The sequence below is a fragment of the Hemitrygon akajei genome, chromosome 2, assembly GCF_048418815.1.
Source record: "Hemitrygon akajei chromosome 2, sHemAka1.3, whole genome shotgun sequence".
Taxonomy (NCBI): Eukaryota; Metazoa; Chordata; class Chondrichthyes; order Myliobatiformes; family Dasyatidae; genus Hemitrygon; species Hemitrygon akajei.
Window position 1 is genome coordinate 9,054,439 of NC_133125.1, and position 17,866 is coordinate 9,072,304.

Sequence of the window (17,866 nt, forward strand, 5' to 3'; positions counted from 1 at the left end):
GCTGTGTCCTCTGGTCCTCGACCACCCCACTATAGGAAACATCCTCTCCACATCCACTCTATCTAGACCTTTCAACATTCAATATTGAGATTCCCCCTCATTCCTTTGAATTGTCAAGTCCCACACCACTAGGTTCAAGAACAGCTAATTTCATAGAGTCAGGAAAAGTACAGCACAGAAATAGGCCCTTTGGCCCATCTGGTCTGTGCTGAGCCATTTAAACAGCCTACACCCACTGACCTGCACTGGGACCACAGCTCTCCACACCCGTCCCATCCATGTACCTATCCGCAACTTTGAAATCGAAATTGCATCCACCACTTCTGCTAGCAGCTTGTTCCGTACTCCCACCACTGTCTGAGTGAATAAGTTTCCCCTCATGTTCTCCTTAAACATTTCACCTTTCACCCTTAACCCATGACCACTCAAGGTTTCTACTTTCCCCAACCTCAGTGGCAAAAGTTTGCTTGCATTTGCCCTAGCTACAGCCCTCACAACTTTGTCTAACTTCAACCATTTGATTCTAGAGCCAAAAGCAAACACCCTAATCACTACCACTTGGCCACAGCATGATGGCTGATCATTTTTTTTACTAAAATGGACTTCGTGTTTCTGTCCTTGTAAAATAATGTGTGACTTACATTTTTATGATCACTGCTTACGTGATGCCCTGTGCCCGTGACTCTGTTGCCAAGTGACAGCCCGTTTGTTCGAGATGGATTTCAAGCAACGTTCGGAAGGTGGTGTGTGCTTTCACGCAGACCGAGGGCTCGGCGTGCGAGTTAAAGACAACTGCAAGATGTGCTCCAACTTATGTGCCCATTTGACTGTTCAATTAGAATGGGATTTTTTTCCCATTTTGTTTCTTTAATAACTCTTTGGTTAAGTTATCACTCATAAATATACTTTCTTTATATTTGTATGCAATGTATGATCTGTAATTTCTTGCCAATGGGTGATTGCCGGGGGCAGTTAATCACACAAACCAGGGCTTGGGTGGGCGAGACATCCCAACCTCGCGGGTTTGGCGGCCCCCGAGCCATATCTCCCCTAGACGCATGGAATCTGAGACAGTGTGTTTTCTCAATGCTGAGTCCGGTGGCTGTTAGCAAGAGGCTAACGAGCTGCATCTTCAGAGGCACCCAGTAAAAAGGGGTTTCATATGTGTATAGAAACGGAACTTGAACGTGAACGACAGTCTGTTACCTGCCCCCAATATTCATTGTCTCCACTATAGAGACACCATGATGGCAGTCTGTAGCACTGGGAGAAAACACACAGCAACATGCCAAGGCTTCTTATTAGATCATAAGACCATTAAACATGGGAGCAGAATTAGACCATTCAGCTCATCGAGTCTGCTCTACCATTCCATCATGGCTGATTTATTATCCCTCTCAAACCCATTCTCCTGCTTTCTCCTGTAACCTTTGACACCCTGGCTAACCAAGAACCTATCAACCTCCGCTTTTAATATCCCCCAATGACATAGCCTCCACAGCCATCTGTGACAATGAATTCCACAGATTCACCACTCTGGCTAAAGAAATTGCTCCCCTTCTCCATTCTAAATGGTCATCCCTCTATTCTGAGGCCCTCTAGTCCTAGACTGGTAAACGGAGTCTATCGAGCTGCAGGCGCAGGTCCTTCCCAGCTTATGACAGGATTCTGTTCCTTGGTATATAGTTCATAACAATTCACAAGTCAGAAATCAGCATTAAATTGAGTTGCCATTGGGCAGATACAGGACTGTGCAAAGTCTTACACGCAGTACTGTACCTGTAGCCCTACAGCAAGCGGTAAATCCATTCTGCCCATCCCCAAATACTTGTTTGTATGTATGGACGCACGTAAGTCAGGTGTTCCTAAAAACAAGAGACCCTGCAGATGCTGGAAGTCCAGAACAACACACATAAGATGCTGGAGGAACTCAGCAGGACAGGCAGCATCTATGGAGAGGAATAAACAGTCAATATTTCAGGCCAAGATCCTTCATCGGAAGCTAGAATAATAAGATGGGGTGCTGGGAGAAAGAGGACAAATTAGCAGGTGGGTCACTCTCAGATTTAAAACTAACTGCAAGGTCCTCTTTCAGCTGAAATAAAGAACTTTGCTCAATGAATTATGACATCTAAGCCATACCATTGAGCTACTGTATCCCCAACTTTTTGGTAATGTTGCTCCAAGCACTATGAGGTTATGCTGCACAGTATAAAACAAAGATCCATCATGAACACAAGAGATTCTGTAAATGCTGGAACTCAGCAGGTTAGGCAGCATCTATGGAGAGGAATAAACAGTGATTTTCAGGCTGAGACCCTTCATAAACTGGGGTGGACCTAGTTATGAAAATTTTTTTGTGAAGTTTTCATGTTTTATTGTTTTACAATATTGAATCACAGTGGATTTAATTTGGCTTTTTTTACACTGACCAACAGAAAAGACTCTCGTGTCAAAGTGAAAACAGATCTAAAAGTGATCTAAATTAACACCAAATAATTGATTGCATAGGTAATCATCTCCTTTAATATGACACACCAAATCATCACTGGTGCAACCAACTGGTTTTAGAAGTCACGTAATTAGTTAAATGGAGATCACCATGTGCAGTCAAGGTGTTTGATTATAGTAAAAAATACACCTGTATCTGGAAGGTCCAGCTGCTGGTGAGTCAGTATCCCGGCAAAAACTACACCATGAAGACAAAAGAACACTCCAAACAACTCTGCAAAAAGCTTATCGAAAAACACAAGTTAGGAGATGGATACAAGAAAATTTCCGAGTCACTGAATATTCCTTGGAGTACAGTTTAGTCAATCAACAAGAAATGGAAAGATTATGGCACAACTGTAAACCAGCCTAGAACAGGCCATCCTCAAAAACTGAGTGACTGTGCAAGAATGGGACTAGTGACGAAGGTCACTAAGAGGCCTATGACAACTCTGGAGGAGTTACAAGCTTCAGTGGCTGAGATGGGAGAGACTATGCGTACAACAACAGTTTTTTGGCTGCTTCACCAGTCACTGTTGACAAAAACTCCCATGAAGTCTCGGCTAGAGTTTTCCAAAAGGCATGTGTGAGACTCTGAAGTCAGCTGAAATAAGGTTCCATGGTTCGATGAAACCAAAATTGAGCTTTTTGGCCATCAGAGTAAACATTATATTTGGCATAAGCCTAACACCTCACATCATCAAAAACACACCATCCCTACTGAGAAGCCTGGTGGTGGCTGTATCATGCTGTGGGGATGCTTCACTGCAGCAGGCCCAGGAAGGTTTATAAAGGTAGAGGGTAAAATGAATGCTGCAAAATAGAGGGAAATCCTGGAGGAAAATGTAATGCAGTCTGCAAGAGAACTGTGACTTGTTTTCCAGCAAGACAATGTCCCCAAGCATAAAGCCAAAGCTACACAAGATTGGCTTAAAAACATCAAAGTTAATGTCCTGGAATGGCCAAGTCAGAGTCCAGACCTCAATCCAATTGAGAATTTGTGGCTGGCCTTGAAAAGGGCTGTTCATTCACAATCCTCATGCAATCGGACAAAACTTGAGCAGTTTTGTAAAGAAGAATGGGGAAATATTCCAGTGTCCAGATGCGCAAAGCTGATAGAGATCTATCCACACAGACTCAAGGCTGTAATTGCTGCCAAGGGTGCATCTACTAAATACTGACTTGAAGAGGGTGGGGAATATTTTTTTATAGGCAGTGTGTGTGTGTGTGTGTGTGTGTGTGTGTGTGTGTGTGTGTATACATATATGTAGCTAGGGTGTCTTAAACATTTGCACAGTACTTTATTTGTCAACATGGGGTGGAGAGTGAGTTTGTAAATCTGGCGGGAGGAAAGGACGTTGAGGATGACGAGGTGGAGCACCACGGGAGGGTTGTGGGACAGGTGGCAGATAAGGAGCACAGGAGATGGTGTGGGTGCAGACACACCCACCCCTGAAAAACCAGGCAAGGTTAGTTGATTCCAAACAATTGATTCATTTATCATCACAGAATGACCCTCTGGTGCTTCCCACTTCCTCCCCTCTCCCCTCCCCTTTCCACAATCATTATCCCCCTCTCCCTGCCCAATCCCAGTCACAGTCCACAACAGAGACCCATATCAGAATTAGGTTTATCATCACTCACATAAGTCATGAAATTTGTTTTTTATTGCGGCAGCAGTAGAGTGTAATATAAAAAATTACTACAGTACTGTGCAAAAGTCTTAGGCACCCTAATTATATATATGTACCTAAGATTTTTGCACAGTACTGTATGTTTATATTTTTCAGGGGTACCCAACCTGGGGTCCAGGCACCCCTGGGTAGGTGTCCATGGCATAAAAAAGATTGGTAAACCCTGATTTGTTTTATATTTATTTGTTACGGAACCCGGAGGAAATCGATGTGGTCATGGGAATTACATACAAACTCCTTACAGCCAACACCGGAATTGAATTCCAAATTCTGATGCCCGATCTCTAATAGCATCCACTAACCGCTATGCTACATGGTACCCTGCCCTATATTTTTGATATTCACTATAGAAGTTATGAGATAATTAATCGGGACAATTAATATTTGTATATTTTGTCCGTTTTTTAAAAGTTTTCATCTTGATTTTGAATATCATGCTTTCAATAAAGATCAATGCACCTGTGCCTTGGCTTTGGAATCAGGTTTAATATCACTGGCATATGTCATGAAATTTGTTGTTATGTGGCAGCAGTACATTGCAATGTATAATAATAAGATAAGCTATAAATTACAATAAGAAATATATATTGAATTTTTATATTTAAATTAATTTAGTAGTGTAAAAAGGGAGGAATAATACTGAGAAATTTGATGTGGTGTGGAAGAAGTGTTGAGTGTGTGTCTCTTCAGGCTCCTGTACCTCCTCCTTGAACATTAGATATTGTCATGTCAAACTGCAACACAGGTAGCAATGAGAAGAAAGCGTAACCTGGGTGATGGAGGTCCTTAATGATAGAGGCCACCTTTTTGAGGGATTTGCCTTTTCAAGGTGTCCTCGATGCTGGGGAGGCTAGTGCCTGTGATGGAGCTGGCTGAGTTTACAACTTCCTGCAGATTTTTTCCAATCCTGTGCAGTGGCCCTTCCATAGCAGAGTGTGACATGACCAGGTACATCTGTAGAAATTTGTGAGTGTCTTTGGTGACATACCAAATCTCCTCAAACCCCTAATAAAATATTGCCGCTTCCGTGCCTGGGTTTGAAATGACAATATCCCATTTTCAAAAGGAATGGCATATGCTGCCCTCTAGTGTTCTCTCCGAATACACGCATTGTGAATTATCCTTATAGATGGTGATCAACTGATCTGATGACATACGAGCCTACCTCTCGGGTAGACCAATCAGATGCAACATTCTAATCTGGTGTTCTTTTGCCTTCCTATTGGCTGACAATGCTACATATGCAGATACTTCTTCATCCTTGACTCCAAGACATATGGTGCACGGGACAAAATTATCTTACTATGATAAGCTACGTCACCAGTCCTGGGTGATTTGCCACCCTTGACATTAAGGGAAAGATGGCTTTGTTGGTATATATGTCTGGCAAACAAGGCGAATGTAATATTGAATGTGTATATTTATTGTGCAGGCTCACCTTTTTAAAAACAAATCTTAAAGCAAAAGAGACAGGAAGTGTTTAATTTAGATGTATGTGGAAATTAAGTCTCAGTTTTGAATTAATATGTCCTCATTTAATTTGAATGCTGCTCCTCTTAAATAAATTTCACATTTTAAGTTGTTCTTTAGAAAATTATCATTTAAAATTTTTCCTTTAAAACATAATGTGCTCAGCCAAGAAAGCCTAGCCCAGCAAGTGCTGACATTATCGAGCCTGTCATTACCTTTCAGCCAGGAATTGCCAGCTTACAATGCCAGCAAGGACATTAACCCTTTGATCGGCTTTCTTGATTTGAATGAAGTGCAATTTCAACTGCATAAAACTCACAAATCCCCCACATTGATCAGTTCATGTGATACTCCCCTGCATTCAACATACATCACTCATATTGGATTTCAGGGTATCTTTCCCCCATACAGGCAGGCAATATATACCCCTCCTGTCTGCACATACAGTTGTGTACATTCCTCCTACATGCTTACATATGAGTGGCTGGTATTTCTCCCAACCAAGAGCAGTTGATGCAGCTACCTACCCCCAAACCCAGTCATACCTAAACACTGAAGTCTGAGATATGGATTTATATGTACTGGGTTGGGAAGCTAGCCCCTCCCATTGATGCTGCTCTCCAGTGTTTGCTCGGTGCTGCTATCCAGTTTTTGCTCAGTGCTGCTCTCCAGTGTTTGCTCAGTGTTGCTCTCCAGTGTTTGCTCAGTGCTCACCTCCAGTGTTTGCTCAGTGCTGCTCTCCAGTGTTTGCTCGGTGCTGCTCTCCAGTGTTTGCTCAGTGTTGCTCTCCAGTGTTTGCTCAGTGCTCACCTCCAGTGTTTGCTCAGTGCTGCTCTCCAGTGCTTGCTCAGTGCTGCTCTCCAGTGTTTGCTCGGTGCTGCGCTCCAGTGTTTGCTCAGTGCTGCTCTCCTGTGTTTGCTCGGTGCTGCTCTCCAGTGTTTGCTCAGTGCTGCTCTCCAGTGTTTGCTCAGTGCTGCTCTCCAGTGTTTGCTCGGTGCTGCTCTCCAATGTTTGCTCAGTGCTGCTCTCCTGTGTTTGCTCGGTGCTGCTCTCCAGTGTTTGCTCAGTGCTGCTCTCCAGTGTTTGCTCGGTGCTACCCTCCAGTGTTTGCTCAGTGCTCACCTTCAGTGTTTGCTCGGTGCTGCTCTCCAGTGTTTGCTCAGTGCTGCTCTCCAGTGTTTGCTCAGTGTTGCTCTCCAGTGTTTGCTCAGTGCTGCTCTCCAGTGTTTGCTCGGTGCTGCTCTCCAGTGTTTGCTCAGTGCTGCTCTCCAGTGTTTGCTCAGTGTTGCTCTCCAGTGTTTGCTCGGTGCTGCTCTCCAATGTTTGCTCAGTGCTGCTCTCCTGTGTTTGCTCGGTGCTGCTCTCCAGTGTTTGCTCGGTGCTACCCTCCAGTGTTTGCTCAGTGCTCACCTTCAGTGTTTGCTCAGTGCTGCTCTCCAGTGTTTGCTCAGTGCTGCTCTCCAGTGTTTGCTCAGTGTTGCTCTCCAGTGTTTGCTCAGTGCTGCTCTCCAATGTTTGCTCAGTGTTGCTCTCCAGTGTTTGCTCGGTGCTGCTCTCCAGTGTTTGCTCAGTGTTGCTCTCCAGTGTTTGCTCAGTGTTGCTCTCCAATGTTTGCTCAGTGCTGCTCTCCTGTGTTTGCTCAGTGCTGCTCTCCAGTATTTGCTCGGTGCTACCCTCCAGTGTATGCTCAGTGCTGCTCTCCAGTATTTGCTCGGTGCTACCCTCCAGTGTTTGCTCAGTGCTCACCTTCAGTGTTTGCTCGGTGATGTTCTCCAGTGTGCACTCGGTGGAAGACCGAACTGGATCAGGACATTGTACAATCAATCTCAGTTGTGCCACTCGGGGGGATATATTATTATGTTTTCTTTGTGACTGTATGTTTTTCTGCAATTGTAACCATATGTGTTATTCATCCTATGTGCTGTTCATAATGTGTTTTGCACCTTGGCTTTGGAGGAATGCCATTTTGTTTGGCTATATTCATGTATAGTTAAATAATAATTAAATTTGAACTTGAACTTATTCTGAGTATTTCTCATCATCTACCAGGATTTTTTCGAACTTAACATGATGAATTCTGGATCTAGTTTTACTCAGTCATTATCGACACATAACATTAGTGAACATAATCACTTTTCCTTTCATTTATACATCAGTATTTATATACTTTTATGATTTTGCCCTGTACTGCTACCACAAAACGACACATTTCACAACATATGTCTGATAAGAAACCTGATTCTGCTTGAGGTGGCACGGTAGTGTAGCTGTCACATAACACTTTAAAGAGCCAGCAGTCAGGGTTCAATGCCCAGCACAGTCTGCAGGGAATTTGTACGTTCTCCCCGTGACCACATGGATTTCCCCTGCATGCTGCAGTTTGCTCCCACATTCCAAAGGCGTATTGGTTAGTAAACTGTTAGCATACTACGTTAGAGCGCAAAGCATGGCACATCTTTGGACTGCATTGTTTGTTGACACAATATACTTCACACTACGTTTTGATGTTTTTATGTACATGTGACAAACAAAGTTAATCCCTTTCATCTTTTCTGCTTGTGAAATGCACTCGCTTTAGCTTTAATGCTGATTTCCTGTTTTAGCTTTCCAAAGATAAAAATGATGAGTGTGATGTCATGTTCTTGAAACTGAACTGACTGCTTAATGCAAACAGATTTCTATACTTGTCTTCAAAGGTACTTGATGCAGACAAGTGTGAAGTGCTGCACTTTGGGAGGATAAACTTACACAGTGACCAGTGGGGCACTGAGGAGTGCGGTGGAATTGAGGGATCTTGGAATACAGATCCATAATTTCTTGAAAGTAGCATCACAGGTAGGTTTGTAAAGAGAGCTTTTAGCACTTTGACCTTCATAGATCAAAGTATTGAGTACAGGAGTTGGGATGTTATGTTGAAGTTGTATAAGTCGTTGCTGAGGCCAAAATTGGCCTATTGTGTGAAGATCCGGTCACCTATCTACAGGAATGATATCAATAAGATTGAAAGAGTACAGGGAAATTTTACAAGGTTGCTGCCATGATTTGAGGACCTGAGTTATAAGGAAAGGTTGAATAGGTTAGGACTATATTCCCCGTAGTGTTGGAGGATGAGGAGAGATTTGATAGAGGTATACAAAGTTATGAGGGGTATAGATAAGGTAAATATAAGCGGGCATTTTCCACTAAGGTTGGGTAAACCTAAGGTACCCAAACTAAGGTTGGGTAACCACTAAGGTAAAATGTTTAAGGAGAATATAAGGGAAAACTTTTTCACTCGGAGGGTGATGAGAGTGTGGAATGAGCTGACAGCTGAAGTGGTAGATGCGGGTTCGATTTCAACATTTAAGAGAAGACCGTGGATATGAGGCATATGGATAGCTATGGTGCGAGTGCAGTTCGATGGGTCTGGGCAGAATAATAGTTGGGCATGGTCTAGATGGGCTGTGGGTCCTGCTTCTGCACTGTAGTGTGCTGTGACTCTCTTCTATTGGCAATTGTGTTGTACAGTATAAAATCTGTTCTGATGTCAAAATCAAAAATCAGAATCAATATCAGAATCACTTTATTGCCAGTACCTGAAACATTCCAGAATTGATAGAGATTCAGTTCCAAGCTTAAAACACAGGACAATACCATAACATTCAACACAATAGCAACCAACAATTTGCAAGACAATAGTGCAAACAGCCATGAGCTATCAACGATTAGCAGAACAGTCACATGCGCAAATGTCATAATCAAACTTAATGTGAACATATGAACAGATTCAGTAATTCTCAACAGAAAATGGAGAACAAGAAAGACTATTTAATGGATGCTGTGCAGGGGCAGTTAGGGTATTACAACTGAGTGTGTTTTATTGAGGAGCTGCATAGCTACAGGAAAGAAGCTTTGGAGATGACCTGTAGTTCTAGTGCTGATGAACTTGTAGCATCTCCATGAGCATTACCTCACTATTTTTGTTTTCTATTTCTACTGCTTTATTACTTTTTTGATATGTATGGTATATTTCTGATTGTAATTTAATAGTATTTTCAATGTGTTGCACTATATACAACAAATTTCACAATATACGTCAGTGATATTAAACTTGGTTCTGATTCTGATTCGTAAAATAGACAGCACAGAAATATCAGCTTGACTCATAAGTACCTGACCTGACTGCGACATTTTTCTCTAAACACCAAGTCTGGCATTTCTACAGTAATGTGAATTATTAAAGCAGCTTCCTTGAAAGAAAAAGGACCTGGCAGGTCAACTACTACTATTAATTGTAAAGATTTTATACATTAAAATAAAAGGATCTGTTTAAAGATTAACATTGCAGTTGATTTTATCAGTACCGCAACACCAGTGTTCGAAACTAACTTGAGTTTTAAAGTACTTTGATTTAATGCAGCCCTGAAGTTTTGCACCATCTAGTGGTAAGATGGAGTTTATCTCTGTGAATCTCCTTGGGCAAATTTGAATTCTCCATAGGAATGTACAAGTATTACACAGAGATGAAACGTTCCGTGATTGAAAAGTAGAAAAATCATACATGGTTTTGCAGTCTCCCCCATCAACCAGGCTTCACCTATCACTTCCCCGCTTGTCCTCCGGCCCTTATCTCCACCTAATTCCCCTTTCCTTTCCAATCCTGATGAAGGGCCTCGGCCTGAAACGTTGACTGCTTATTCATTTCCTAGATGCTGCCTGACCTGCTGAGTTCCTCCAGCGTTTTGTGTGTGTGTGGTTACAGACTTGCACTTTTTGCTGTTTATTGGTTAGAAGCACCGAAACATAGTAAATCTACAGCACAATACAGGCCCTTTGGCCCACAAAGCTAAGCTGAACATGTCCATACCATAGAAATTACCTAGGGTTTCCCATGGCCCTCTGTTTTTCTGAGCTCCATGTACCTGTCCAAGAGTCTCTTAAAAGACCCTATCGTTTCCGCCTCCACCACCGTTTGTGGCAGCCAATTCCACGCACTCACCACTCCCTGCGTAAAAAAACTTACCCTTGACATCACCTCTGTACCTATGTACTTCCAATCACCTTAAAACTATGCCCTCTTGTGCTAATCATTTCAGCCCTGGGAAAAAGCCTCTGACTATCCACACGATCAATGCCTCTCATCATCTTATACACCTCTATCAGGTCACTTCTCATCCTCCGTCGCTCCAAGGAGAAAAGGCCAAGTTCACTCAACCTATTCTCATAAGGAATGCTCCCCAATCTAAGCAACATCCTTGTAAATCTCCTCTGCACCTTTTCCACATCCTTCCTGTAGTGAGGCAACCAGAACTGAGCACAGTACTGCAAGTGGGGTCTGACCAGGGTCCTATAGAGCTGCAACATTACCTCTCGTCTCCTAAACTCAATTCCACGATTGATGAAGGGAATACACCGTATGCCTTCTTAACCACAGAGTCAACCTGCACAGCTGCTTTGAGTGTCTTATGGACTCGGACCCCAAGATCCCTCTGATCCTCCACACTGCCAAGAGTCTTACCATTAATACTATATCCTGCCATCATATTTGACCTACCAAAATGAACCACTTCACACTTCTCTGGGTTGATAAAGTAGGCTGGTTTCTTCAAGAGAAAATCTTTTTACATTATTTGTTAATGATTTGGATGCTGGAATTGATGGCTTTGTTGCAAAGTTTGCAGATGATATGAAGATAGGTGGAGGGGCAGGTAGTCTTGAGGAAGTAGAGAGGCTGCAGAAAGACTTAAACAGATTAGGAGAATCAGCAAATAAATGGCAGATGTAATACAGTGCCGGGAAGTGTATGGTCATGCTCTTTGGTAGAAGAAATGAAAGAGTTGACTATTTTCTAAATGGAGAGAAAATACCATCAATTGAGGTGAGAAGGGACTTGGGAGTCTTTGTACAGGATTCCCTAAAGGTTAATTTGCAGGTTGAGTCAGTGGTGAGGAAGGCAAATGCAAAGTTAGCATTCATTCCAAGAGGTCTAGAATATAAAAGCAAGGATGTAATGTTAAAACTTTATGAAGCACTGGTGAGGCCTCACTTGGAGTATTGTGAGCAGGTTTGGGCCTCTTAGAAAGGATGAGCTAAAAGTGGAGAGGATTCAAAGGAGGTTCACAAAATTGATTCTAGGATTGAATGGCTTGTCATGAAGAGCACCTGATGGCTCTGGGTCTGTATTCACCAGAATTCAGAGAGTGAGTGAAATGTGTTTGTGCCAAAGACTGCCACCGTCCATGGATGGTGATGGGGCAGCCTATAGGTGTCACCTGGCTTCCAGTGACAACCTGGCCTTCCCACAACTTTCTAGCCCTAACTCGTACATCTTTGGGATGTAGGAGGAAACTGGAGCACGAGAAAGAAAAACAAGGCTATCCTGGGAAGATTGCGCAAAATCCTTACAGCGAGTGGCGGGATTTGAACCCCTAATACTGACACTGCAAGGCATTGCACTAATTGCTATGCTACCATCATCTAATCTAAACTGCTGGAGGTGGAATGGAGGCAGGGGTAGTGTGGGAGGGGGCAACGGAGGGTTGAAAGTGGGGAGAGGGTGTTTTGTGTCAATGTCTCCATTGAACTAGTGTTATCTTCTATCCTGGCATAGATCCTTTGCCCTTGCTGCTGCCCATTAGCAAGGGGGTGCTGACTGCTGCCACCCATGGCAAATTACTGAGCATCAGAACTGTAAGCAATTATATCTCAAGATCATCTGGACTTTCCTCCACTGCAACAGTCTTAGGCATATATATACTGCTAGGGTGCCGAAGACTTTTGCACAGTATGTATTTGTTAGTGTACTGGAGAATGGAGAGTAAGCTTGTAAATCTGATGGGTACAAAGGATATTGGGACTGGCGAGGGTGGTGCACTGTGGGAAGGGTGTGGGACAGTATGCAGAGACGGAGTGCCAGGTTTGGGGGTGTGGCATGGGTGCAGATGTTTCCAGACCTGTGACACCAGGCAAGGTCATTTGATTCCAAACAATTGGTTTATTGATCATTACAGAATGTCTCTCTGGTGCTTCCCTCTCTCTCCCCTCTCACTACCTCTTTCCCCAACCATGGTTCCCCTCTCCCTGCCCCCTTCCCACTCTCAGACCACAATAGAGACCCATACCAGAATCAGGTCTATCAACACCCACGGACGTCATAAAATTTGTTTTTTGTGGCAGCAGAACAGAGTACATAATACACAATACATGTACATAATGTATGAGTACATTAGAGTACATAATACATAAAAACACTACAGTACTGTACAAAAGTCTTATGCACCCTAGCTATATATATATGTACCTAAGACTTTTGCACTGCACTGTGTATTAGAATAATGACATTAATAAGGAAGTTATTTCGCTTTTTGACTTTAAAGTCATGAAAATCAGAAGAAATATGACACAAATAGTTCCTTTGATAAACCCTTTTAGATAAAAATATAGAATCATAGAAAAGTACAGCACTGAAACAGGCCCTTTGGCCCATCTAGTTCATGCTGCACCATTCAAGATGCCGACTCCCTTGACCTGCACCGGGATCACAGTCCTCCATACCCCTACCATCCATGTCCTATCCAAACTTCACTTAAGGATTGAAATCAAGCTCGCATGCACCATTTACGCAGGCAGCTCATTCCACACTCTCACCACCCTCTGAGTGAAGAAGTTTCCCCTCATGTTCCCCTTAAACCTTTCACCCTTCACCCATGACCTCTGGTTGTAGTCCCACCCAACCTCAGTAGAAAAAGCCTGTTTGCATTTACCCTATCTATACCTTTCATAATTTTGTATACCTCTGTCAAATCTCCTACATTATAAGAAATAAAATGAAAGGAATATAGTTCAAGGTTTATGAATAATTGTTGTTAGCAAGCCAATTTTGTCGTGCCAAGACCAAGGAGAAAGAAATAGTGGATAATTGGAGTCATTTAGGAGATCATGGACAGAGTGGAAATCTATTTGTAGCTGACCCCAGACCAGCTCCTGGCAGTCAGGAATCTTTCAGACTGGTGTCAGGAGCATTGAGCTGTAATGCCTTGTCACACTTTAAGTGGACACATGTCCTTGAGGAAACTCGGTAAATACCTTAAAAAGCTGACATTTAAAATGGTAAGAAATAAATGTGCCTTTGTTCCCAGAATTCTAACGGTGCATGTAATAAGAATTATGTCTCTCTTTTTTTAAAGCATCAGAATTTATTACAAGCTACACCTGCTGCAATGGTTTTTGATATTGCTGCTCTCTCTGTATGGCTCAAACTCTCGGTTCCTGTGCTGGAGTGAACAATCTGAGGCCCGAAGAATGACAGATTTCTGCCGATAAATTGTTTCAGCCGTTTCCAACTCCATCTCTAAATATTTTGGAAACATCTTTGATGCAGTCATAATCATAGAGTAATAGCACACTAAAGTACAGACACAGACCCTTTGGCCTATCTAGTCCTTGCCGAACACTTATCCTACCAAGTCCCATTGTCGTGCACCGCGCCCATAGGCCTCCATACCCCTCCTATCCACGTACCTATCCAAATTTTACTTCACTGTTAAAATTGTACCTGCATCCGCCACTTGGGCTGGCCATTTGTTCCACACTCTCACCACCTTCTGAGTGAAGAGGTTCCTTAAACATTTCACCTTTCACCCTTAATCCATGACATCTGGTTCTATTCTCAGCCAGCCTCAGTGTAAAAGCCTGCTTGCATTTACCCTATCTCCTCTAAGAAGACCACAACCTTGTCATGGTTTAGAGGCTTCGGTGCCTCAATGGTCCAGAGGGCTATGCTGGCTGGAGTCAGCATTTGCTTTGGCTCTAGGTAGGGTCACCTGTGCCAAACAGGTCAAAGGGTAGAGGCCAAACTAAGAGTGGTCCACCAGTTCAGGGGTTCAGCTCAGGGCTAACAACCCTGACTGATAAAACAAAACTGTTCCAGAAACTGCAATAAAGTATCCTTCGACATCTGTGGGCCAAGGACAGACACAGATGAAGGACCTTCATTGCAGCCCTAAACACTAGTGGTGTAATGAGCAATAAGTAAGTATTTACCCTATCTATACACCTCATAATTTTGTGTTATCATTCTGTACCATGTTATATGACGTGGACGATCATGATCTTTCCATGACCATGATTGTTCTTGGCAAATTTTTCTACAGAAGTGGTTTGCCATTGCCTTCTTCTGGGCAGTGTCTTTACAAGACGGATGACCCCAGCCATTATCAGTATCCTTCAGAGATCGTCTGCCTAGTGTCAGTGATCCCATAACCAGCACCAGCTGCTCGTGCGACCATCTATCACCTTCTCCCATGGCTTCATGTGACCCTGATCAGAGTCTAAGCAGGTGCTACACCTTCCCCAAGAGTGACCTGCAGGCTAACAGAGGAATGGTGCATCTTACACCTCCTTTGGTAGAGACATATCTCTTCCCTGCCACATCGATTAAATCTCCTCTCATTCTCCCGCACTCCTGCACGTTAAGGAATAACATCCAAGCTTAATCAACTTTTCCCTATAATTCAGGTCCTCAAGTTCTGGCAATGTACTCATAAATTTTTTTCTGAATTCTTTCAACGGTTTCTCATTCTCCAGTATCTTGCCAGAAGAGGACTTAACAATAAGTGATATCTGACTGCTCAAGCTTGTGGTGTCTAACATCAACGAGGGCACTGAGGTGTGTAGTAGAACAAAGGGATCTGGGAATACAGGTCCATAATCCATCGAAAGTGGCGTCACGTGTAGGCAAGGTCATAAAGAAAGTATTTGGTACATTGGCCTTCATAAATCAATGTGTTGAGTATGGGAGTTCAGATGTTATGTTGAAGTTGTATAAGATGTTGGCAAGGCCTAATTTGGAGTATTGTCAAAGTGAAGGTAAAGTTTATTATCAGAGTACATACATGTCACCACATACAACCCTGGGATTCTTTTCCTGTGGGCATACTTAGCAAATCTATAGAATAGTAAAAGTAAACAGGATCAATGGACAACAGACTGTGCAAATGCAAATATTTTAACAAAGCAATATATAATGAGTATGAAATAACAAGATAAAAGAGTCCATAAATGAGTGTAGCTATCCCCTTTTATTCAAGAGCCTGATGGTTGAGGGGTAGGAAACTGTTTTTGAACCTGGTGGTGTGAGCCCTGATACGCCTGTACCTTCTATCTGATGGCAGCAGTGAGAACAGAGCATGGCCTGGGTGGTGAGGATCTCTGATGATGGATGCTGCTTTCCTACAGCAACATTTCATGTAGATGTACTCAGTGATTGGGAGGGTTTTGTCCATGATGTACTGGGCCGAATCCACTACCTTTTGTAGGATTTTCTGCTCAGAGGCACTGGTGTTCCCGTAGCTGGCTGTAATGCAGTCAGTTTGTGCAGTTTTGGTCACCTACCTGCAGAAAAAACGTCAGCAAGTACAGAGGAAAATTACAAGGGCGTTGCCGGGTTTGGAGGACCTGAGTTAAAAGGAACGACTGACTATATTATGACTTTATTCCTTAGAACGTAGAAGATTGAGAAGAGATTTGACAGAGGTATGCAAAATTATGAGGGGTATAGATAGGATAAATGCAATTAAGCTTTTTCCTCTGAGGTTGGGTGGGACTACACCCAGAGGTCATGGGTTAAGGGTGAAAGGTGAAACATCTAAGGGGAACATGAGGGGAAACATCTTCACTCAGAGAGTTGTGAGAGTGTGGAACGAGCTGCCAGAACAAGTGGTATGTGAGCTTGATTTCAATGTTTAAGAAAAGTTTGGATAGGTACCTGGATAATAGGGATTTGGAGGGCAATGATCCCAGTGCAGATCAATGGGAGTAGACAGGTTAAATAGTACGGCATGGACTAGATGGGCCAATAGATCTGTTTCTGTGCGGTACTTCTCTATGACTCTATAAGGTTAATAATCAGCTGTTGCAACCCAGTTGTGTTTCTCTCTTTCGAAGTGATGCTAAGATTATTGTTTTTAGTTTTTATTTAGAGTTACAGCGTGGAAACAGGCCCTCCCTGTGCCATCCAAATACACCCAAATGACCAACTCATCGACTGACCTGTACGGCTTTTGACTGTGGGAGGAAATCGGGGCACGTGGAAGAAACCCATGTGGTCACAGGAAGGACATATAAACTCCTTACATACAGAATTGAGCCAGGTCATTGACTCTGAAATGGTGTTATGCTAACTACCACGTTATCACGCTGCCCCATTATGATGTTCCTAAAGATAAAGGTTAGTTTTATTTGTCACATGTGTATCAAAACTTAGAACCACACGGTGAAATGTGTCATCTGTGTGAAATCAAATCAGTGAGGATTGTGCTGGAGGCAGCCCACAAGTGTAACCACACTTCAGGCTTCAACATATCATGCCCAGATCTTACGAACCCTAATTGGTACGTCTTTGGAATGTGGGAGTGAACTGGAGTACGTGGACAAAACACACAGAGTCATGGAGAGAGTGTACAGAGAGCGGCGGGGATCGAACCCCGACTAGTGACCATGGCGCTGTGAAGTGATTCCACGAACTGCTGGGCTACCGTGCCACTCAATACAACCACTGAGATAATATCATGACCAGTGAAATCATATCTTACCAACAACTGGGTGCATAGGGGTTGGAGCCATGCTATTTCAGTTCGGGACATCAGAGTTCAGAATTCAATTCCGCTGCGCTCTCTACGTCCTTCCCATGAGCTCGTGGGTTTCCCCCGGGTGCCCCAGTTTCGTCCTGCAGTTCAAAGCCGCACTGATTAGGTTAATTGGTCATTGTAAGTTGTCCTGTGTTCAGGTTAGGGTTAAATTGACATCGCTGGGCAGTGTAGCTCGAAGAGCTAAAGGGCCGATTCCGAATTGTATCACTAAATAAACAAATAAATAATAAAATAATTCACCAGACACTCTGTCTCTGTTTAACTGAGCTTACACTTGCTTTTTTTAACTATTTGAAATTGCTTTCATCGTGCTATTTTTGGATCAAAACACGCAAAAGAAGTAACAAAGATATTCAGGAAACCTCTGAGGCTGATTAGAATACTTTCAAAAGTTCTTAAAATAGCACAGTACTTTCATATTTATTGTTACAGACTCCTATGAAGGATTACAAATTTGTTGTTACCGCCATTTCAGACATGTTTAAAAGGTAACACAGCAAAAGATCAAAGTGGTGGAATTTAAAATACACAGTTATTTCAAATGAAGCACAAGTGCAAGGAGGACTTGAGAAAGGCTGCATCCTC

At 42.9% G+C, this 17,866-nt stretch overlaps 1 protein-coding gene across 2 annotated transcripts in view; it reads left to right on the plus strand.

Moving 5' to 3' along the window:
- The window catches only part of tmem161b (transmembrane protein 161B), a 92,902-nt gene extending 75,458 nt beyond the window's left edge, over window positions 1-17,444 (plus strand). The window contains exons 13-14 of one of the 2 annotated variants that reach the window (XR_012101507.1): window positions 8,351-8,489; window positions 16,602-17,444. The gene's annotated coding sequence lies outside the window, so the exon portion shown is untranslated. The remainder of the gene's footprint in view (window positions 1-8,350; window positions 8,490-16,601) is intronic. The other variant, XR_012101510.1, reaches the window with a different exon arrangement.
- Window positions 17,445-17,866: the final 422 nt, after the last annotated feature.